This window comes from Amblyomma mixtum, chromosome 10 (assembly GCF_055824585.1).
Source record: "Amblyomma mixtum isolate Tamu chromosome 10, ASM5582458v1, whole genome shotgun sequence".
NCBI lineage: Eukaryota > Metazoa > Arthropoda > Arachnida > Ixodida > Ixodidae > Amblyomma > Amblyomma mixtum.
The window spans coordinates 84,392,533-84,416,399 of record NC_143021.1 but is presented as its reverse complement, the minus strand read 5'-3'; the positions used below and the strand labels follow the sequence as shown (position 1 = coordinate 84,416,399).

Genomic DNA, 23,867 nt, shown 5'->3' with positions numbered 1-23,867 from the left:
GGGCACCATTGCCGAGGCTGGCGCACTTACGCTTTGCCGAGAGTACAGTTCGTCATAGGAATTACTGTGGAAAGGTCAGCGCGCTGGAACTTCCAGACCTTGAACATGTCCCCCGCGCATTTGTCACATATTTGGGATTGTGATAGACATATTTGGGATTGTGATAGTACTTTAAAGGGACGAAGAGATTGGTGCAATATATACATTCATTATGGTACAGTCGTTAAAAAGATTATAAAGTACAAAACGTTGCAGGCTCAACACAAGTTTATTACAAATAGTGCAATTATTGCAGAGCACATTTTTACAGAGCACAGGGCTTCACCTTATTGACTTTGTTGTGATTATCCTGGTTTACACCTTTGAGTAAAAAGTGAACACGCGTGATGCAATAAAATCTAGCCACCGATTCTGTTAAAGTAGTGGAATTCTCCCTGCAGCCAATCTGTGCCACATTCGCTGCTAGACTCAAGAATTCCTTAACCACTTTTGCATGAAGCCTTGTAGTGCTAAATGCACGACTGAGTCTGTCTTCAAGGGTCTGTATGAGCTTGTACAGGGACTCTGATGGGTACAGAAGCCCCTCCATGTCCCACTGTTTTGCAAGCTTCTGCTGGCAGTTTTTCAGGCACACCTTCTCTTGTCACAAGGCAGGCATGCCTGCACGCCTTACAACCAGTTAACAGGATGCGCTTCCTGGCAACATAGCCTGAGGTATAATAAACCAGGCGGGCATCACTGTGTCGTTCCACATAGTCTGCATGGTCTATGGCCACTTCTGCTGCCTCGTCAGGTAGTGCGATGTCGTCCAAGACTGCTTCTTGATTTTCCTGGAGTAGCTGCTCCTCGGACAGGAGGGACTCCAAAAGTCCAGGAGACACATTTCCTGCCTTGGAGCTCTTCGCCAAGCTGTAAAAGCTTATACACCTGCATGTATACAAGCAAGTTAGAAGAATTTGCACTTTGGATTACATACTTTGTATATCAAAGGGCAGTACTGAAATGGAAGAGCATACTTCACGATTATGATGAATTGTGCAGGAGTTGGGTGGTCATCAAGAACCTGAACCCAACCTTTTGAGTAAGGTACCTCAAGAGGTCCTTAGTGGAATGAATGGACACACGCAGACCTTCTGATGTGCTTTTGCTCAAGAAGCCGAGCCCTCTTGTATAGGTCTCCCATTCATCTAGAAATGTCAGCATGCTGTCGAGTGCAGTTTCTTCAGCACTGCCAAGTTTGAAACAACACAAAAAGAAATTTACTACCGGCACATGAAAATGAGCACAGTTGCTGTATACATACCTCAAAGCTTCTGCAGGATGCCGCGATGTCATGGCTTCAATTGCTTGAGCCATCATTTCAATGAACACCCTTGTTGATGCCAGATTCGAGTATTCTTGCTCAATTTTTTCCTTGTGGAGATCCATCGCATGTACAGCTGCACTGTTGAAAATATTTAAGGCCAAGTTGACTTGCATCTTTTCAAATCCACTTGGATATATGTGTGAACGTGTCATCTTGGGCGCAACTTTCAAAGTGATGGCACTGCTGTCAACCTTCCATGTCGTTGCAACATGTTCCCAATGAGCCTGCAAGATTTCATAATGGTTGTTAAACTGGCTGCTTACCAGGTGCTCAACAAAATAATAAAGAAAATAAAGTAGCATGCGTACTCGGCCCTTGTGTGTGTTGAAGCCGTGACGCATCATAGTGTTTCGCACACATTTCACAAGATGTGGGAAATCTGAGATGAAATGCAGCAACCGCTGCTTGTCGCATGAATGGGGAGCCTTGCATCGCATGTGTTTAGCATTTCTGTGCACACCCATGGTATGTCACATGGCACGGTTCCATGATGCATCATCAGTACAGATCTAGTCCACATGTAGACTAGCTTGCTCGCACAGAAGAGATGCCTCCAAAATTATCTTTGTCAGTGTCGGTGCCTTGACCTTCCCATTGGAAGCAAAGACACCTGAAAAAAAAATCGAGAAAGCAGGTATGAGTGTGGTTACAAAAATACATTAGTGCTTTGATGAGTGCTAATTACCTATGACCTGCATCCATTTTCTGACGAAAGGTTGAAACATGACAACCAGGCCATGATCAGCTTTTTAATGCTTGTCTTGTGCTCCGGTGAGCTGCCCTCAATATCCGTTGAAGATTTGAGATCCAGGTGTGCAGAAAGTTTCATTTCATCTAAAACTAGCCTGCCATGCCTGTTCATTTCATCCATTTCACTTGCCTTCTCCTTGACACACTCCAGAAGTTTATGGCTAAAACCATAAGATGCTTTGAATGCCTGCAAATGTAAGGTAGGAATTATTAAACTATATTCAATAAGAAAAAAGCGTAGTCTCGTGCCTTGATGTACTTTTGGAGGCAAACACGGCTGGGAAGTACAAGGATTTTACGACCCCTCAAATGCTCATATAAGCGTGGGCTCTTCATCTTTAAGATCATGCACTCCAAGAGCCATGCTTTCTCATATTGATATCCCCGCAGGGATCGCCACTGGGATGCCTCGAAGCATGCTCGGACTGCACACTGCTGCTTTTTCGGAAGCTGCTTGATCTGAAACAAAAGCACAAAGAGCAATGCTTATTTACGGTCTCAGTTGTGAAGAAGTACAGTACCTAACCTTTGCCTTAAAACCAGTTTTCTTTATAGACGAATTCTTTTCTCTTAACTTCCGGACGACTTTATGTAGGGAGAGCATTTTCCTGTTCCGCTGTCTCAAAGTGCGACCAGCACACTTCAGTCGCCTTCCTGCAGTTAGCACCAGTGGGCGTCGTGTTTTATTCTTCAAACGCAGCAAGCGGGCCATTAGGATTAACCTCACTTTTCTGCACGTCAAACAACGCTGAGGCATCTGGGTCGACATATCTACAAAACAAATGAGAAATAGGTCAAGCATGAAGCACCTAATGTAAGTTCTCATACTTGTGATGTTTGAGTGAGTGCCATGTGCCCAAAAACCACATAACCTGTGACATTGATCCATCACATTCAGTGGAATGCAGGCCATGTCGAGATAATGTTGTGCAGTCAGACATCTATTAACTTGAACTCGCTCGTCTCTCCAACTCCATAACACACAGAGACTTTCCCCGCATACACCAGCAGCTCTTGGGCCTTTTGCTCAGATTCAATAGTACGCTGGCAGTGAAGCTGACCAGCCAGGAAAATGGTGCAGCTTGGTGCGGTTTCTTCCTGCACTTCAAACAGCTACCTTGTGGAAGGCAACTGAGGGTATTTTGTTTTTATTATATTGAGCTGTTTGGTAGCACACTACATTTTTGTGATGAAACGTCTGGCGTGACCAGTATTCTGATGATAGCTGAAGGCCAAAAATGAAGTGCTCCGCAGGTACTTCATCAATCGTTCTGTCCAGTTCGTCATCTGGAGCTCAACCGATTCGCATGCCAAATTGTCAGGATCTCTGCAGCACTTTTTTGCAGGCAGGGAAGGGTACTGTCCCACTCTCCTCTTCCTTTCTTTCGGCAGACTTTTGATCATATATTTAGGAAGGTTAGGAAAAATTGTTGGAACAGCGCCATCTCTCAGGGCAGGTACATCGCGTGGCATGAAGACTTCTTCTCCGTTCACGACGTGCACGAAGTGTCTCATGATGAACCTGCAGAAATATAAAAAAGTGAGCATAGCCCCTGTTACAGGAAAATTGCCGGATTTAAGCACAACGACACAACAGCGCAACTGCTACTCGCCGCGGTAGGGAGTACCTGGGTTCCATTCCGGACACGTTTCGATGGTGGCGAAACACAAAATGCCCTCGTGTGCTGTGCGATGTAAGTTCACGTTAAAGAACCTTAGATCGTCCGAATTAATCCGGAACTCTCCACGACAGCTACCGTGATGGCCTGTTCATCGCATCGGGTTGTTAAAACTTCAACTTTTGACAGGAGCTTAAACATGTACCTTGCGTCGAAGTGCCTTTCACAAACCGCAGAATTGTCTTGCAGCAGCTTGTCGGCCCTTGGGATAGCATGTGCCCACTTTTCATATTCACCTTTGCAGGAAGGCGCGCGGAACAGAGCCAGCTTTTCGCTGCACGACTTGCAGCTGGCATCGCAACCTGGCACAAAATACAACGTTTGCGTTTTTTGTTAGTAGTGTAATGGCCAGTCACGAGATGGCGCCATGTATTTGTTGGTGCACCGTAGCTGTTTCACCTTTTTCTTTGCTCTGTGTGTGTGTTAATAAAAAAAGTGGGAGCTTGACAGTGTGTGTCGTTTCGTTAGCTTCATGTCAAAACCACTCAATCCGCGACTCCCAAAGATCTGGTCACCCTGCGTACTCAACAAAACCAACAGGTAATGGGCCCAGGACGATGCATCGACAGCATTTTTGGAGGAAATGAGACAGATTGCTTTGATTGAGTGATGAAAGGGTGCGACCACGTTGAAGAAGAGAACGTCAAGCTACACCACCTTCACTACATCGTGCCGATGTCTTCGGAAGTTTTAGACAGGCGTGAGCGTCGTGAAATTGTCAGGAAGAAGTGACTGACAAGTGGTGTGTGGCCGTGAAGTGAGAAGTGCATTTTTTTTTTGCAAGAAATACTGACCGTCACGCGACATCGGCATTGCTGCAGACTCCATGTTGGATCTGTACGGAAGACGCTTCGACTCATCCGGCGTGAGTACAGCAAAATTTTCAGGAAGAAGTGACTGACAAAATGTTTTCAGTGGATGTTAGTGGCGAAATTTTTCGGGAAGAAGTGACCGACAAATGGTTTTCGCGTACACTAACTGAGAAACAGCTATGAAAAAGAAGTGCATTGTCCCTCTTGCATTCAAGGATCAGTGAACATGTCGGCATTAGACGAGTTTAGACTGCCGAAGTTGTCGTCAGATAACTATCACACATGGTCGATAAGGGCAAGAGCAGCTCTCGTTCAGCAGGGATGCTGGGAAGCGATCGACCCCGGATTCTCGAAAAGAGAAATGAACGAGCGAGAAAAGCAGACTGACAACAAGGCCCTGACCTTTCTGTTTCTTATCGTCCAGGACAACTACCTGGATGACATCGGGACTTGCAGAACTGCAAAAGAAGCCTGGAATACGCTATAGGAAATGCACTCAAAGTTTGGACTCTTGCATATACTCCAGTTGATGCGCGTTTTTTCAATGTAAAAATGAAGAGAGACGAGTCAATGCAAGATTACCTAGGAAGATTGATGTTGCTGCATATATGCAGGCTATGCATTAACAGACAGAGAGGTTGCCATAGTGATGCTAATGGGGCTTCCTGACTCATATGAACTGCTAATTCTGAACTTGGAGCAAGAGGAACAAACCATTTCTACCAAAGCAGTGAAGACAAGGCTGCTGATCGAAGAAAAGAGAAAGCTGCATCGTGATAAAGATCAGTTAAGCAACGAAGGGAGTCAGACAAGGGCTCTGGTTACTAAAGCTCGATTAAGGACTGACAGCAAGCAACCCAGTGAGAAGGTGCATCATCAACTCACTGTCAAGAAGGACGACAAAGTTCGTCAGTGTACCTCAAGTATGCAAAAGAAGAAGGTGCGATGCTTTGCTTGTGGCAAAATTGGTCATATAGCCACAGAGTGTGACCAGCTTCAAGATGAAGGGGATGACCAGAAGAAGAGAAACTCATCACAGGCAAAGATTGCAACACAGATGGCTTTATGTGCCAAAAATGTGATAACACCGCCTCCCCATGTGTGGCATCCTGATAGCAGAGCTACAGATCACATGACATCGCACAAGGCAAAAATCACTGACTTCAAGCCATGTGAGTCAGGAGTGGAAACGGCAAACAAAAAAGAATCCATGAGTGTCATGGGGAAAGGAAGAGTTCAGGTTCAACTATCTGAAGAGTGTGGTGGGTCATTCATCACGCTAGAAGATGTCCTTTATGTGCCCGAGTTGAATGGCAACCTACTATCAGTCGGAAGAATTGAAGAGCGAGGTTTGCACATGACGTTCGACGGGGGCAAAGCCGAAGTTACAAAGGACACTGGTGAACTGATTCTCACTGCAACTCGAGAAGGACGACTGTACTCTGTTAAGGAAGAAACAATGTCAACAAAGATGGAAAACACCAAGGACACAGCTCTGTGGCACAGACGACTAGGCCACCTTCACCAGGATGCTGCTCGACGTCTCTGCGGAGCTAGTGAAGACCCTGTGAAGGACAAATGTGACACATGTTGTCTGGGGAAGCTAAGGTGAAGCAGTTTCCCAAAGGGCAAGACAACACAGGTTAAGGTTCCACTGGAGCTGGTGCATTCAAATGTGGTTGGAAAGATCACACCAACGACCAAAGGAGGCTCCAATTACTTTGTTACCTTCACAGACGACTACTCCAGATACACTGTTGTGTGCCCCATGAAGGCCAAGAGCGAAGTGCTTGATAAGTTTGACCAGTACAGATGCATGGCGGAAAATCTGCACAACACGAAGGTGAAGACCTTGCGCAGTGACAATGGAGGAGAGTACACAAGCAAAGAGTTCAACGAGTACCTGGCCAAACGGAAAAAAACCAGTCACACAAGATGACGGACAAGAAGAGTGTACACACCACAACGACTGGACTAACAACTTGTTGTTAGTCCAGTCGAAACAGTTGTTAGTCCAGTCGTTGTGGTGTGTACACTCTTCTTGTCCGTCGTCTTGTGTGACTGGTTTTTTTCCGTTTACAATGTACCAACTGGCCCGCATTTCAACCCTTTTGCATACCTGGCCAAGCATGGCATAAGGCACCAGCTGACCATTCCTGGCACACCTCAGCTGAATGGCATAGGGAATGAACCAAACGTTGCTTGACATGACGAGGTGCCTTCTGATCGAATCAGGTGTCACCAAAAGGCTCTGGGCTGATGCTGTTGTCACTGCAGGTCACATGAGAAACAAGTGATCATCGAAGCCGATTGGAGGAGAGTCACCAGAAGCTCTGTGGACAGGGGGAGAAGTGAAACTGGACAACCTAAGAGTGTTTGGGTGCAGAGCATGGAGTGTGCGAAACAGACGGTGCAAGGGGAGCAAGTTGCACCCGAAAGCAGAAGAGTGCATATTGGTCGGCTACCCAGAAGGAGTGAAGGGGTACAAGCTGTGGAACCAGAAGGAAGGTCTCTTCATTGTAAGTCGAGACGTTACCTTTGAAGAAGAGTCCTTCCCATGCAAGCTTACCCAAGTTTCAAGTAGCAAGACTGAAGAAGCACATAGCGACACTGATTGCACAGTCATGTTACAAGTTGAAGACAGCTTGAGCGAGCCACATGATGTTGGTAGTTCAGATCGCAATGATACTGATTACAACTATGCTGAAGTTGGCTCATCAGCTGATGAAGACGAGGCAACTACACAGGACGAAGGAGCTACGCAGCAACTGTCCAGCGTGGCAGATTGTGGTACACAGGCACTAAGACGGTCGGAGAGACTAGCAAACAAGAAACCACGTCAAAAGGAATATCACGGCTGCTGCATAGCCAGGCAAAACAGCCAAAGAGATCCAGAAACTCTACATGAAGCCTTATTTATTTTATTATTTATTTAAAGATACTGTCAATCCACTGGGGATTTTAACAGGAAGGGCGCTGGAACAAGGCCCATCAAAGTAAAAACTACAACAACGTCATGAATAATGGACACAAAGAGTGAACAAGAAGAAGGATTGAAGGGCAATATAAACGACTACAGTGTCGCACTTAATTAAGGTTCAATACATAAAAGTCACGGGTACAGCAATAGGATCGTCGGATTGTACAGTTAGTTCAAGACAAGATAACATAATCAAAACATGGGATATATATAACATTATAAATGAACAAGCACTGGTAAGAAAAATAGCAAGGCAAAAAAGGAAGTTGTCAACAAAGGTTCAGAATTCAAGTGTGTTTACGAGTGAAGATAATTTTCTACTGACTGAGTGAAGATATCTAGTGATGTGCTGCGGGTAATAGAGTGGTCAAGGGTGTTCCATTCTCTTATTGTGAGTGGAAAAAAGGAGTATTTCAGGCAGTCAGTACAAAATGTGTGCTCTTTTAATGTTTCTGAATGTCTGTGACGTGTAGGTCGTCTCTGGGGCCATAAGGTACCTAGTTTTATCAAGGTTAAGCTGGTTATGGAGTAACTGGTAAAGTATTTTTAGTCGTGCAAGTTTAGCTCTATTTTCCAGAGTGAGAATGCCGGCTGTCTTGAGTAGTTCGGTGGGTGAGTCAGTAGGCCTGTATTTATTAAACAAAAATCTTACTGCCTTTCTTTGGATTGCTTCTAATTTTCCTATGAGATATTTAGTATGCGGAAACCATGCAACGTTCGCATATTCGAGTACCGATCGTACGAAAGCGTTGTATGCAATTAGTTTTGTTGGAGGAGGAGCTTGTTGAAGATGCCTTTTGAGGAACAGGAGTCTTTTAACGGCGGCTGATGTGACATAGGTAATATGTGAATCCCATCTGAGATCATGGGATATTATTATACCGAGGTATTTATAGCTGTTAACTCGAGTGAGGGGGGCATTGTTGACAACGTAAGTGTAGGACGACTGATGTTTTTTTCTGGTTATTGTGAGGAGAGCGGAGGAATGCACCAGACAAGGAGGAATGGAAAGCAGCTCTACAGAGTGAACTGGACAGCCTCGAAGCTTCCAATACATGGGAGCTAGTGCCACGACCGAAAGACAGACAAGTCGTAAAATGCAAGTGGGTGTTCCGCAAGAAGTACAGCGAAAATGGTGACCTAGAGCGATACAAAGCACGGTTGGTTGCATGCGGATATTCACAAGTGAAAGGTACCAATTAAGAGAAAACCTTCTCTCCTGTAGTGAAGCTGAAGTCCATCAGGACACTGCTGGCCATAGCAGTGTAGAGAAATTGGAAGATCCACCAGATGGACATCACGGCAGCATACTTAAATGGTATTCTGAAGGAGATCGTCTACATGGTACTACCACAGCCTTTGAATGACTGTAAGAAGGATGAAGTCTGCCTTCTGAAGAAGAGCCTTTACGGGCTACGACAGTCTTGAAGGGAGTGGAACCTTGCTTTCGACAAAATGCTCAAGTCAGAAGGGATGACAAGGTCAAAAGCAGAACCCTGTGTTTATGTAAACAAGAAGAAGAACCTCATCGTAGGAGTCTACATTGATGACTCGCAGAAGATGAGAAAGAGATTGCCGACTTCAAGAGCCGCTTGGGTCAAGTATTTGATGCAAAAGACTTGGGTGAGGCTAGCCACATTCTTTCCATACGACTGAAGAAAGAAAGAGATGGAAAACTAACACTGGACCAGACGGCCTACGCTAATGGCATACTGGAGGCGTTTGGCATGTCAGACGCAAAGGCAGCATCGTCCCCTTTGGATTCTGGAAGCAAGTACCAAAGAGGAGACAACAGTGATCCATCAAGTGAGGACCTACCTCGCAAATACAGACAAGCAATTGGTGCGTTGCTTTACCTCGCTGGAGGCACAAGGCCGGACTTGGCTTTTGCGACTACTTACATGAGCTAGTTCAATGAACATCCCACAGAAGAACATTGGAATGGGATAAAGCATATTCTTCGCTACGTGAAACATACAAAGAATAATGCACTAGTCTACCAGAGAACTGGGAAGTGCATACAAGCCTTTTGCGACGCAGACTGGGCTAGTGAAAAGGCTGACAGGAATTCAACGGGCACTTGTTCACGCTAGCTGGTGCTGCGATTTCCTGGAGTAGCAATAAGCAGCAAAGCAATGCATTGTCAACAGTCGCAGAATATGTAGCAATGTGTCACGCTACAAAGGAAGTAATGTAGTTCCAAAATTTCATGAAGGAACTTAATGTGCACGAATTCATGCACGAACCACAGATTTTAATGGCTGACAACCAGGGTGCAATTACGCTTGCGAAAAGCCAAGTTACTTCAGAAAGAAGCAAACACATTGACCTCAAGTATTATTTCGATCCTGAGAGAAAAGGTCACAGAGGGAAAGTTACAACTCCAGTACGTCGAGTCGTCGAACAACTGTGTTGACCTCTTCAGGCCTTAAATGGAAGAATGACTCTCAAGCACTGTGAATGTTTGGGCATCAAAAATGTGGGTGCAATGACTGTTCATTAAGGGGGAGTGTTAGTAGTGTAATGGCCAGCCACGAGATGGCGCCATGTATCCATTGGTGCTAGAGTTACTGTATATGCTACCAAAGGTAGCTCTAGTTGGTGCGCCGTCACCGTTTCACCTTTTTCTTTGCTCTGTGTGTGTGTTAATAAAAAAAAATGGCAGCTTGACAGTGTGTGTCGTTTCATTAGCTTCGTGCCAAATCCACTCAATCCGCGACTCCCAAAGATCTGGTCACCCTGCATGCTCGACAAACCCTCCCCCCCCCCCCCCCCGTGGCAGGAACGCGCAGCGGAGTCTAGCTAGTCACTGGTGGCGGCGCCGCGGTCTTCACACCTCATATTCTAGCCACCCTACCGTTGGCGTGGACCGCTTTGCTAGCTCAGCATTGCCCCCCTGCGCAAAATAATTTATGATTGAATTTCTTGTTCATGCTGTTTCGATTTCAACGACCAAGCGATGGCTGTGAGCTGCGGCGGCGCGCCGAGAGAAAACGTCGTCGGCGGCGGCAGCGCGCCGACGTCTCGGCGCATGTTCCCGAAAAAATCCGACCGTAGCTCACCGGCCCTTGATAGGGTGCCTCGATGCCAGCGAAAAGCAGCGCTGGCTTCGAGGCACCCTAGCCCTTGATGCTTTGAGCGCCCATGGTGGCTGAAGTGGTCTTGAGGGAGCTCCATGCCAGCTTTCCCTTAGTAAGAAACTCTATGCTTAGTACACTACTAGGGCCATTTTTTTTTTACCTGCTACACTAGTGTAGGTAAAAAAAATGGCCCTACTGTCAGAAACATGGTTGCTGCTTGTGAAGCCTGTGTAACATGGAGGAATGCTGTGTAAACATGGATGTGTGGAAACAATTGAGCATCTGAAGGTACCGGTCATGGCAAAAATCGATAATCGAAACCGAAACGCGAGCAGAAAGCTCAAACAAAAATATTGAGGAAAGAAGCAAATAAATATCAATTGTTGGTTGCTTTTAAAACTGAGTTCATAAATTTAATAGTAAAGAAAAAATTTTAAATATTGGTGAAATTAAAATATATTTACACGCAAGTATTTGCTACTTTTGACCATCGGCCTTGTCAATTTGTCGTCTTGTGTAGCTGCTAGCCAATACAAGCTAGAAAATTTGGGAAGGAGCGTGTTGGTGGCGGTTGTCATGCGTGAGCGTCTCTATATCTTTCAACCACGCTTTTGGCTGTCGTTGGCAATGGTCCACATTCTTATCAAATCGACGGAGAAAGAAAAATGGTTAGTGTATCCTAGCGTAATGCACAATGCGAACCAGCTGCTCCCGCAGAGGTCCTCGATATCGGTAAGTGGTGATGAATTTCCTGATGCTAACGGCTTTTGAATCATTTTGCTTGTCGTCGGTATTTACACTTCTATTTGTTACAGGCAAATCGCGCGTACTCGAGAGCAAGCAAGCGCGGCTGGCCTCAGCTGGTTTGAATGGCGAAGACGACGTTGTGAGCGAGTCGCCAGAGTGCAGCGCTAATGAAGAGGTTAGTGGCATGGCGCTCTGCCTTGTATTTAGTAAATGAATTGTTTCGATGGCTGTCAACCTATCAAGCAGAGCGTTCAAAAAGTATCGGTTATTGGAGATTTATGGCGCACTTGATCGGGCTGCATGGTTTTTATGGCGCTGTTTTGCGAGGGATGTAAAAACTGGTACTTGCGATGCCAGTGTTATTTCTGTCTCGAATGTGCACGCGATGCATACCGAGTGCGCACGTGATTTCATTGACAAGTGCCCATGCGTGCACATTTGCAGGCAGTGCATGGGACGGTCGTGGTACGAATGGTTACTGTATGGTATGTGGAGTTTAATCTTTCCAGACCAGCATGGGCGTTGAGGAACGCCGTAGTGGAGGGCTCCGTCTTAATTCTGACTTCGTGGGGCTCTTTAACTCGCAGTGATATCGCACACTACACGGGCGCCTTGTGTTTTACCTCCAAATGCGGCCGCTGTGTACATGGTTGCTCCCAGGGGTGCGATTACGAGTCGCTTTCAATTTTCGTCTCAATTTTCGTCTCAATTTTTGTCTCAATTTTTGAGACTGTGGCGTCAAAATGACGACGCTGCGAGGCGCTGACCGCGGAATCAACCAATTAGCAGCGAGGTTGCGGTGGGCAGGGCTCTGCCCCAGAAGCATTTATTTGCACGATAAGGGACCGTATGCTAGTGTTTTGCTGTAAACACGCCGTTAATGAAATGAACAATCTTTTATTTTGTTAACAAACTATGTTTCAAACTCAACAACATGAACAAGAAGCGTCCCCAGTTTTGCAATTAAGTTTGCTCTTCACTCACTTTTGCTGCCACGAGGGTACGCTGACGCTGGAAAAGCATCGGCTAGGTGGCGTGAGCTGCCACCCGATTCAAAGGATTCAGCCTTATCCATCCACCCACATGTTCAGCCATCTAAACATGGCAGCTAGAAAAAAATCAGCTGATTCGATGGCTGCCTTTTTTTTTTTTTACTCATTATGTAGAATCAAGGTACTGTTCAGATGCCTTAAGTGCGCGGAAAAATCTGTTTGAAGGCAGTGATTGCTACAGGTCTGCCGAGATCAATTTGCAAGGAGCACTCGGCTCGAAAACCGACGAAGGCAAGTTCGCACTGGCGAGTCGCAAACGTCGCGCGACGGATTTCGGTCAGTTAGTTACGGTTTCCAAAGCACTTTTAAAGCGGGGAGGGAGCGTAATAAATCGATTTAAACCTGTGAACCTGCTTTCAAAAGTTATATCCCAGTGTCTGATTCATGCCATTTTCCAGTAGGGCACCATAATAGGTAGACAATTGTTACAGTATAGAAAACAGCTGGCAAAATGTGTAGTTATGCTGTCACTGCAGTTCTTTAGATTTTTGTAAACTGCTCTTTCAGAGTCTCACTAGGTTCTAAAGAAACAAAAAAAAAATTGTTGAAGACTGAAAGGGATTAACATAAGCTGCACAGTGCGGCCGTGCCACCAGGTAAGGCCTTCTTTCCCTTACAGGTTTGGCATCTGGATGGGAACAGGGTTTTACCATACACACATGTATAAGGGCTGCTTTCCTGAACAGTTGATAATTAAAAAATAAACTCAGGAAAGAGCAATTACTTTCCACTTGTGTATGGTTTGCCTTGCACGGCATGTTCCATGGGGCGATACCGGACCCATGCCGAGAGTATATTTCATTTAGGCTCCACCCAGAATTGCTATTGGGTGGTGGCTTTGCAACCATGCAGCAATATCTCTGTGCTTTTGAACTTGTCTTGCCTAATATGTGTTTGCCCCAAAAAAAGATAAAAATGCGAGCATAACTTTCACACCTGATACCAAGGCCAGGGTGAAGTGCAGCCATGCTAGCAGAAGTATCTCCTGTAGTGGCATGCTTGCTATCAGTGCGTTAGGCAACGGTGGTCTGTTAGCTCGCCTGGTGTCGCTTTTCCTGTCATGCTTCGCATCAGTGCCACTGTGGAAGGTGCTTTGAAGCTAGTTGCCCCTTTGGCAGTGAAGCTAGTGGATATCCGTTCCAGGCGAGAGCCACCTTGCACTGGTTGCTGTGGGTTACGTGCGCTAAGTGTAGCTTCAAACCATCACCCAAACCGCTGCAGTCAAACTTCAGTAAAGCTAACATGGATGTTACCAATTGTTGGCTATATTGAACTGTTCCTAGATATTTTGAAAAAACTAGCAATTCTTGCTTGACATATTGAATTCAGTTTGCCATAAAACTGATGTATTGAACTGTCAAGCACCAAGCTGTGCCCGCTTGGTTGACTGGTGGCAGGTTTTGCCCTGCTAAACGAGTGACTGGTGGTGTCGGTGCGGCAAGCGGCACAGTTCATGCACTTTATCATGCACTTTTTAACAGCACCACAAAAGCTTAGTGGCGGGAACTGTTGGTAGCCTAGTGGTCAGCATGCTTTTGCAGCTCTTGTACCCATCAATATTGTCCCGGAACTAGCGGCATGGCAGTTTGTAGCCTTCCAGTAGCCATTCCATCTTCACGTCAGCTTTCATGGCAGCGGCGAAAACTGCGATAGCTTTCATTCTGTCGTTTCAATTTTCACACGACACTGCTGTAATGTAGGGACGCCACCCTAACTGGCGTTTCACCTGCCACTACTATGTGCTGGTAATGCTCTGTGCGGATGCCTAACTGGTATTTGGCATGGTTTGAGACAGTGCTACAGCTTCGGGAAAGGTCTCTCCCAGTTGCCATTCATCCACTGACGCATTGCACTTCTCCTGCACGAGTTTTTAGCGAAATTTTCTATCTCAGTTGCATTGAACTATTCAACGATTTTGAACTGTTTGTATAATGAGGTTTCATTGTATTATGGTTCATAGAAATCACTTTGCTTTTCACATGGGACTCTGCCTTAATTCTTACTTCGAGTAACTTCGATCTCCTACCAGTCTGTTTTCGTGCAGGCAGTTCTTGCCAGCCGTCCAGACTTTGTGTGTTTGCTCAATGAAGAGTCTTCACGCTCTTTGCACAAATGGGGCACATAATCAAGGTTTGACAGTGGTAAGAGAATACGAGCAGAAAACTGCCGCTCTCTTGTAATGGCCACACCCTGTCTAAATGTTGCAAAACAAAAGTGTGGCTTACAGGGGTGTATACGGTAAGTCTTATTGCGAAATAATGCTTGGAAATGAGTGTGCTGTTGAAATAAACATTTAGCTTTCGTTCATGTTAGCAACCCATACAGTTGCACTATTCTGTTACAGAAGTTTCAAAAGCTATGTGTAATTTCTCTGCTACTGTGAACAACTGTTAGTTGTCTGAAATTCTTAGTTCTGTGGTAACAATGTCATGCATGTTGGAGGTGCTGGCTGTGTAATAAAGATTATGAGAAATACGAGATAAAATCTAAAGTACTTACTATGTTTACATCTTAAAGCTTAAGCTTTCAGTTTGTGCTGTCCACATAGAGCTTTAAGGAAAGCCACTGTGGAGTTGTGTTGTGTATTGCTGATTTGTGCATGCATTGAGCTGTGCTAATAAAAATTTTGGGTGTGGAAGCTGTAAGTTGAACTTAGTTTTGAGTAGATTTTTGCATACCCAATGCAGATCTGGGCTATAGGTCATGTCATAATGTAGGTGCACAGCATTTTCTTGCACTTAACATTGGTGGGTTGTTATGTATACTATTCGTTAGAAAGAATTAGTGCACTGAGGGTGCAATATTATTACGGGTTAATTCCATTTCACGGAAGCACTTGCATTTCACCTGTCGTGTCAACCAGTATGAGGCCGGGATGGAGCAAACATTGGGTGATTTATTGGCAGTAGTGCCAGGGTTCGATGCGCTGCCTTTAGCCAGCCGGTGTAGAATCGCAAGAGGCTCTTGCGCGAGGAGGGGGGCCAACCAGGATGCTCCTGGGTGTTGTCTGTCGGCGGCTGCTGCCACCTCTGTGCTGTGTGAGGCTGGTGGTGCTGCTACAGCAGGCACCCCCCCCCCCCCCCCCCTGCTAGTGAAGGAGCCCAGCGGAGTTGGGAGCCGGAACGAGACATGTCGGAACGAGGCATGTCGCTCCTGTGGAGTAGCATGGGGAAGATGGCGCAGATGGGCAGCCGGCCGTTTGCGGCAGAGAAACCGCACAGGAAGATGTACTGGGGAGAACGGCCTCTATGAAGGCTGGCTTCAGGCAGTCAATAGAAGTGGAATCAGGGCGTCCATGAATGTCCATGATAAAAAAAACTTCGAATGTCATTCGACTACTAGCAACGGGCCATTGTATGGTCGCTGAAGCGGTCTGCGGACGCAGTCTCACCAAATTAAAGCGTGAGTGCAAGTTGAAAGCTCAGGAGGAATGTGCGTAGATGGACGAGTCTGGTTGGTGTCGAGGTGCAGGAGCTTGAAGATGACTTCAAAATCTGCAAAGCTGCATCATAATCTTTGGGATCGGGGCCTGAAGAGGAAACACTGACGTCGAAAAATACACCAGGAAGACGGAGGGGTTTCTTGAAGAAGTTTTTTCAGCACTACAAAAACGAGGACATGGAAAAAAAGAAGTACACAGGACGGGCGCTGTTCTCCATGCTTTGGCACGGAGGGGTGTGCCAAAGACAAGCTTTGCCGGAATGCAGCGCAGATCTTGTTTCAAAGTAGTCCGGAAGCTGAGCAGAACAAGTAGTAGGAATGTCGTCCAGTGAGTAGTATCCAGTTCTGTTTTGAGGGCTGTCTTTAGCAAGCAGTGGAACCTTTCAGTCATGCCGTTGGCAATAGGATGGTAAGCGGTAGTACAAATTCGGGACGTTCCGAGCAGATCCATAAGATTCTTGAAGAGGGAAGATTCAAACTGGGGACCACAGTCAGTGGTGACAGTCTAGGTAACCCCGTACCGAGACACCCAGCTGGCGACGAACGTTCTGGCGATGGTGTCATGGACCAGCGAGTGAAGCGGTCGATGCACGTAAATATATAGGAATATTCAGCAGAAGGTGGGCAAGGGCCCAAGATATTGATGTGGACATTGTTGAAACGTGCTGATGGCAGAGGGACCAAGCCGAAAGGAGATGCTGTGTGTCGCTGTGTTTTAGACTGACATGCCAGGCAGGTACGGGCCTAGGAGCGCTAGTCTTTGTTGATGCCAGGCCATATGTAACGCTGCGTAATGAGATGCTGCGGGGCACGAATTCCAGGATGGGAGAGACCGTGGAGGGCATTGAAAACAAGGCAACGAAACATAGAGGGAACCAAAGGGTGGGGAGTACCTGTCGCTGTGTCGCAAATGATGGGGACAGGGAACGAAGGGAGGAGAACATCCCTGAGAACCAATGAGCTGGGGACCTTGAGAAGGTACTTGATTTCCGCGTTCTTGTGCTGTGCTGTGGTGAGGGCGGCGAAGTCGTGGTTGGCTGACGAGGCGGCAGAAGTGAGGGAAGCAGTGACACGTGACAGTGCATAAGCCCGGGTGTTGTCAACGCCTTGCACAGGTCTGATGTCTGTTGTGAATTCCGCCACGTACGAGAGATGACGGATTTCACGTGGCGAAAAATTACTGCTCCTCGACTTGATGGCTTTGATCGGTGACAATGTGGAACTGCCGACCTTCAAGGAGGTGCTTGAAATGTCGAACGAACATGTAGATGGCTAAAAGCTCACTGCCAAATGTACTGTAGCGGCTTTCAACAGGGGAAAACTTCAGAGAGAAAAAGGAAAGAGGGCTCCAGTCGCCATCCATGAGCTGGTGAAGTACGGCTCCAACGCCGGTGTCTAGAAACATCGGTCAAGGGGCGTAGAGGTGCATTAGGACGCGGATAGGCCAGGAGGGCGACATCGGATAGCTTCTTTGGTACCTTCGAAAGACTCCAGAGCGACGGGAGACCATGTAAGTTGTGCACAGTTGGCTTTCTTTTCTTGTAGTATGTCCGTTAATGGTTTCAGGAGGGCTGCACAGTGCAGGATAAATCGGCAATAAAAATAGATGAGGTCAAAAAATTCGCGGTGTTTGCAGATTGAAGAAGGCTGCCGAAATTCTTGAATGGCCTTTACTTTGGATGGAAGAGGATGGCTACCCGAACTGTCAATGCAGTGGCCGAGGAAGTCGAGCTCCGACTTACGGAAGTCTCACTTGGCTCTGTTGATGAGGCTATATTCAGAGAGATGCTCGAAAAGTTGCAGAAGGTGTTGCAAGTGCTGTTGAGCATCGCTGCTGAAGGCAAGGAGATCATCGATGTACGCCATGCAGAACAGACGGGTAGACCCTGAATCACGGTGTCCACAAACCGTTAAAATGTTTGTCCGGAGTTACGGAGCCCGAAGCGCATGCGGATGTATTCGAAGAGGCTGAAGGGTGTAATGATGGCAGTTTTGGGTACGTCAAATGGCTCCATGGGGATTTGGTGTTAGGCTTTGACGAAGTCAGTTTTCGGGAAAACGGTGGCGCCATACAGCGATGATGTGAAATCCACGATGTGAGGTAGGGGATTACGGTTCAGAACTGTTGCATTGTTGAGAGCGTGGTAATCGCCACATGGGCGCCAGTCCCCTGGGGATTTCTTCGGTACCTTGTGGAGAGGTGACGCCCAGGGGCTAGAGCAGGGTCAGATATTGCCAAGCTCAAGCATGTGCTTGAACTCATTGCGGGCAATCTCGAACTGGTCTGGAGCAAGACGGCGAGGTTTAGCGTATGTGGGTGGGCCAGTGGTCACAGTGTGGTGTGTCACCTGGTGCTCGATGGAAGAAGTAGGATGGGTGGAGCATGGACGGGTATTTGTTCAGGAGGGCCTCAAAGGCAGACTTGGGTATGCTGGGTATAGAGGCAAGCGGTACTCGGAGAGGCCCTGAACAGCGAGGTTCATCGTGGCGTCCACGAGATGCAGCGCATGTCGACCAGCAGGTTGTAGTGGCGTAGGAAATTGGCTCCTAGGATCGGAGAGCGTACGTCCACGACGAGGGAAACCCACAGAAATACATGTCAGTGGCCCAAATATAGCGTGAGGGCATGCTCGCTGTATGTAGCGATGGGGGTGAGATTGGCAGCTAGGAGTTGTGTGCCAGAGCGGTGAGGGGGTGTCGATGTAAGTGTGCGGGGTAAGACGCTCACTTCTGCCCCGGTGTCCACAAGAAATCGGAGGCCGAAGGTGCGGTCGCGAATGAATAAGCGGCTGGCCTCCGTTCCGACAATCGCCGCTTCTAGTGGTGCCCGTGGGAGTTTCCCTGGAAACGACAGGGTGGAGCATAGCGACGCGCCTCGTCCCCGAAGGTGCAATGGTACCAGCACTGGATGGCTAGAGTAGGTGCTGGTGGGCTACGCCAGTGAGGTGACGGCCGGCAGCAAGAAGGAGAGCGAGTGTGGGCAGTGGACAGTGTGGTGAGCTGATTGGACAGACGGTTAATCTGGCTGTGGAACTTGTCATAAAGGCGTTGGAGGTCCTATCGGGGGAGGGGAAAAGATGACGGCGGGGTGAGGGGTTGTGACATAGTGCCGAGAGAAACCGGGGTACAGGATATGTCCATGTCGGAATCCGCACGCTTGGCGAGCTGCTCCAAAGAGCGACGAGGCAGCGACGAGCACCATGCGAAATGATGAGGGCAAGGGCTGCATGCAGGAAGGCTTGGTCAAAAGTGGCAGTAAAGAGCTGCTGAAGCCACCATAACAGCTGTGTAGATTTGTGATCACCCAGTTCTTTGGAGGAGATGAGCTGTTGCAGGCGACAGTGGTCTGGCACTGTTTGCTTGATGAGCGCAGCAGTCACCGTTTTAAAGGACGCCGAGGCGGGGGGTGTTATGAGAAGATCACGTACCTCGGCAGCAAGCTCGGGTGGGAGTGATGCAGCAACGTAGTGAAACTTCTGCGTCTGGGAGGTGATGCGCGCCACAGAGAACTGGCTGCGTACTTGAGTGAGCCACGGCAGCCTAGAATATGGGAAGGCGAAGAGACAGCGTAGAAATATGGCCAGAGGCGCCATCACCGGACAGGGCGGTGTTGACCATCCTGCGTGCAGGTGTTCAAGCTGTTGTCCGGAGCCACCAGTCTGTTGTGTTAACCAGAATATGAGGCCGGGATGAGGCAAACATGGCTGGTTTATTAATGCGTAAACATTGTATGGCTGTGTTGGCATGAGCTTGTCCGCATGATGAGTGGGCATGGCAGCAGCCTCAGCGGCAACATGCTAAGGAACCCTTTCTGTTTCGTACTGCAGGTTAGTCGGTACTTACCTACTAAATGCTATCGAAGTGGTAACCGCTTCTTAGTGCTGCTGCCTTGCCCACTACCTTTGAAGAATGTTTTCAATTATGTCATTTTTATACCAAGAGACCTATTGGTATGTGGCGATGTGGAGGCAAATCCGGGCCCTACAGAAAAAGAAATGCTTTCGGAATTACTGGACGGCCAGGGAAAATTAGCCTCAGCTGTGGAAGCTTTACGTTGTTCTCAAACCGACATTGAGCAGAACATTTCAGCTCTGACCGAACGCATAGAAGGTCTTGAAAAGCAGCTGGTAGGTTTGAACACTGAGCAACCGTGTGAATGTAATAGAGGACACTATCGAGAAGGTTGATAAGCAGTTATCAGCACTCATCTCCAAAGTCGATGGCTTGGAAAATAGGAGTCGCAGAAACAATTTAGTTATATACGAATTAGCTGAGGATGATGAAGAGACAGCAGCTGAACTTGAAACAAAACTTATTACTGAGGTCTTTCAAGAGAAATTAAAGTTAACTGTCACTGGCATTGAGAGGTGTCATAGACTTGGTTGCAAAATTGGAGATAAAAACCGGCCCCTGATAGTGAAATTCGTAGATTACCGAGAAAAGGTGTCGGCATTGAAGTCAGCCTACAAGCTAAAGGGATCTGCAATTTCAATCTCAGAAGACTTTTCTGCCAGAATGCGGGAAATACGAAAGCACCTGCGGAAGAGTGCCGCACAGGAAAAAGATAATGGGGCCAAAGTGAAATTGGTGCACAATAAATTGTCCATTGACAGTGTAATGTACGGCTGGGATGAAGTGAAGGGTGCCCGTTTCAAATTAAACAGTAAAAATAACTGACAGTACAAGCACGTTCCTAAATCACTAAAAATATTAAATGTGAACTGCAGAAGCATATTAAGTAAAATTAGCGAGTTACAAGGAATTCTACTTTGCGAAGATCCAGATATTGCGGTTTTAACGGAGACATGGTTAAATGAAACCGTTTACGATAGCGAATTTGCACCAGCTGACTACAGTGTACTTAGGAAAGACCACGGTAGCAAAGAAAAATCTTTAAAAGTTATTTAAATATATTGAGCATGCCTGAAGTGCCTAATATTGAATGCATTTTCTGTAAGGCATACCACAACAATGTCCAATATATTGTAGGGCGCTTTGTATAGACCGCCTAGATCACCGGTCAGTGTTCTAAATAACCTAGGAGATTATATGAGAACTTTTATTAAGCCAAACGATCGGATTATTGTAGCAGGCGATTTCAATTTACCAGATATTGGCTGGCCAACTTTCGAGATCAAATCTCATAGCGATGAATCAAGTGAGGCCATGCTTGATATAGCGTTCTCATATGACTTGACGCAAACTGTAGAGCACCCGACCCGAATACAAAGGAATTCAAAATCCATACTAGACCTTTTCTTTGTTTCTGGCACAATTTTAGATAAAACTAAATGTGTAGTGATACCCGGTATCTCTGATCACAAGGCCGTTCTACTAACTCTTTCCGGCCTGACTATTGATAAAAATTGCTCTGAAATGCATTTTAGAAACTTCTCTCGAGCTGATGATCTTTCCATTGTCGACATTCTTTCCTTCAATTTCGATATATTTTGTAATAACAATGACAGTGTTGACAAACTTTGGGACTGGTTTACAGCTATGATACATGAATGCATTGAATGTCATGTGCTGGTTATTGTTAAAAAGAGAGCAAAAAACCCATGGATTTCTCGGGCGACACTGCAGTTAAAAAGAAAACTGAAACGGATGGAAAATAACAAAGCAAAGTGTCATTCTCGAGAATTGGAACAAAAAATCATTTTGCTTACTTCTCAACTAAAACAGAACACTGTCACTGACAAACAGCGTTACTTTAATGAATGTTTGCCCAACTTTATATCACAGTACCCCGAGAAATTGTGGGGTTTGGTCTCCCCAACCTCAAGGATCAATAATGAGTTTGAAATCAAAGGTGTTCTGGTCAGTGATGCACAAGCGATATCTAATGTATTCAATGAACACTTTAAGCCCGTATTTACTGATGACATATCTTTCCAAAATTTGAAGCTTCCCTGCCGCCTCTGGATGACCTTGTAATTAGTGAGCATGGCATTTTAAACATGTTACTTAACCTTGATATAAAGAAATCACCTGGACCAGAGAACATACCTAATGCCTGTTGGTCAAATGTTTTAGGGGAATCCCCCAAGGTGGAGTAGATTTGTAATAAGGGAGTAATTACTCATTGGCATCCACCCAAGCGCAGCCATACGGCTACAAAGGAAAGCTATACACCTTTCTCAGAAACTTCGTAGTTAAAGAAAAATTCGTCCTGGTCCGGGGTTCGAACCCGGAACCACCGCCACACCGGAGCAGTCGCTCTACCAATTGAGCTAACCGGGACGGCAAGCTTATGGTAGGGCGAGAGCGAATTGATCAGTAACTCGAAGTGGGAAGAGTGTTGGTCAAATGTTTTAGGGGAATCCCCCAAGGTGGAGTAGATTTGTAATAAGGGAGTAATTACTCATTGGCATCCACCCAAGCGCAGCCATACGGCTACAAACTACGAAACTACGAAGTTTCTGAGAAAGCTGTATAGCTTTCTCAGAAAATGTCAAAAAGTGGGCGGTGCCGGAGCAAAAGTGGTGTCAAATTCGAAAACTCCGCAAGTGTGGCACCACGTGAGTGGAAGTGTTCACGGAGTCAACGCGTGGGCCAAATTTGAAAACAGAGCGTGGCTTGAAGTTTGAAAACTGAGATGGGCAATTGATGAAGCTTTAGTAAGTAAGACAAATAATTGTGATATCGATAAGGTATTGATAAGTGATCGACTTCCGGTCACGAGTCTCAGTTGACATGAAAAGTGTAGAAGTGTTGCGTTGACGTCTTGGTGTGACGTCATAAAGTGAGACGTCATGTTTGCATATTCCTCCAATGCGGGTGCCACAGTGATCTCTTAAGGTTTTAGTGAAGAAGGGCAGTAGGAAATTTGTATATGGGTATGCACGCAGTGCATAAGAAAGGGTATTTTCTGCCGCATAGAATATCCTCGCCGATGAATCTGCTTGTCCCTCTATTCCTTAACTCCAGGTTTACGAGTCTTCATTGCCGTGGAAGGAACGCAACATTTCCGAGACCTACACGATTTGCTGTACCCGAGCTCGAGCCACCATTGCCATGGGACTCGCCGCCTTCCCATTGGATGCTGGTTGGGCAATGAAGGTGGCCGCCTGTTGTTCACCAGCAGCAACCAGAAATCTACGCCAGACGAGGATCTCGGATGCCATGGTCTCCAGATTTGGAGCCTTCGATACCTCGGAGTAGGAGATATGCATCATCTACAACAGGGTAGGTGATGCATGATGAGTGCAAGCTCATTCGCATGTTCCCCAACACCAGGGTACTCGCCCTACCTCACGACCTCGTCAGGCACGCTGTGGAGATTGACGAGCCTTGCAGGTACGAGTGGGCACCACTGGTGGAATCCTCTCAGTGCTTCGGGGGTCAGCGTGACGGATGTCTTCTCTTCTCCAAGAGAATGGTTCAAGCAATCCTGCTGACTTGTCCACAGGTATGTCGCCAGTGGCCTCGCTATTGTGCGCGTACCATCTTGGTTCGTATTGGAGAGGTGTTGAATGTGCAACTGAAGTGTAAATGCTGTGAAAGGGACAAGTTGCGTTCCGGGAAAGCGGCTTGAACATGCTTGCGCTGGGCATTGCAGGAGGAAGAGGGGGAGGAAATGACTTCTATTACCATTGCAGGACTTGCTATGGACCGCAGTACATAGGTGTGGCACGCTGGAGAACTCGAGGATATTTGGCGAGGCTAGTAATTGCTTAGAGTACGTCTGCACAGTACTCAAAGACCACAGTACAATTTCAATGAGCTAGCTGCCTTATTGCAACCTTTGGTGTGGTCCGTAGTGGCCAGAGCATGCGTGCAGTACCATGAGGGTGCGCAAGCAGTAAATCATCAATGCGAAAGCATTATATGGCTATTTACGCGTCAACAAAGTCTGTCCGTAAAACGTGTCCGTAATTTTGTCTGCACCTTCCTGTTGTTCTATAAAGAGATATGGAAAAATGTTTGATTGTATATCAGATAGAGGAAAAAAATTCGC

At 46.6% G+C, this 23,867-nt stretch overlaps 1 long non-coding RNA gene and 2 pseudogenes across 1 annotated transcript in view; 1 reads left to right on the top strand and 2 right to left on the bottom strand.

The window, feature by feature from the left end:
* Positions 1-304: 304 nt before the first annotated feature.
* LOC149326325 (uncharacterized) lies at positions 305-23,034 on the bottom strand (annotated as a pseudogene).
* LOC149326326 (uncharacterized) lies at positions 684-2,068 on the bottom strand (annotated as a pseudogene).
* The window catches only part of LOC149326323 (uncharacterized), a 52,397-nt gene continuing 40,011 nt past the window's right edge, over positions 11,482-23,867 (top strand). Inside the window, exons 1-2 of the long non-coding RNA XR_016285973.1 lie at positions 11,482-11,589; positions 22,838-23,318. This is a non-coding gene — a long non-coding RNA (uncharacterized LOC149326323). The remainder of the gene's footprint in view (positions 11,590-22,837; positions 23,319-23,867) is intronic.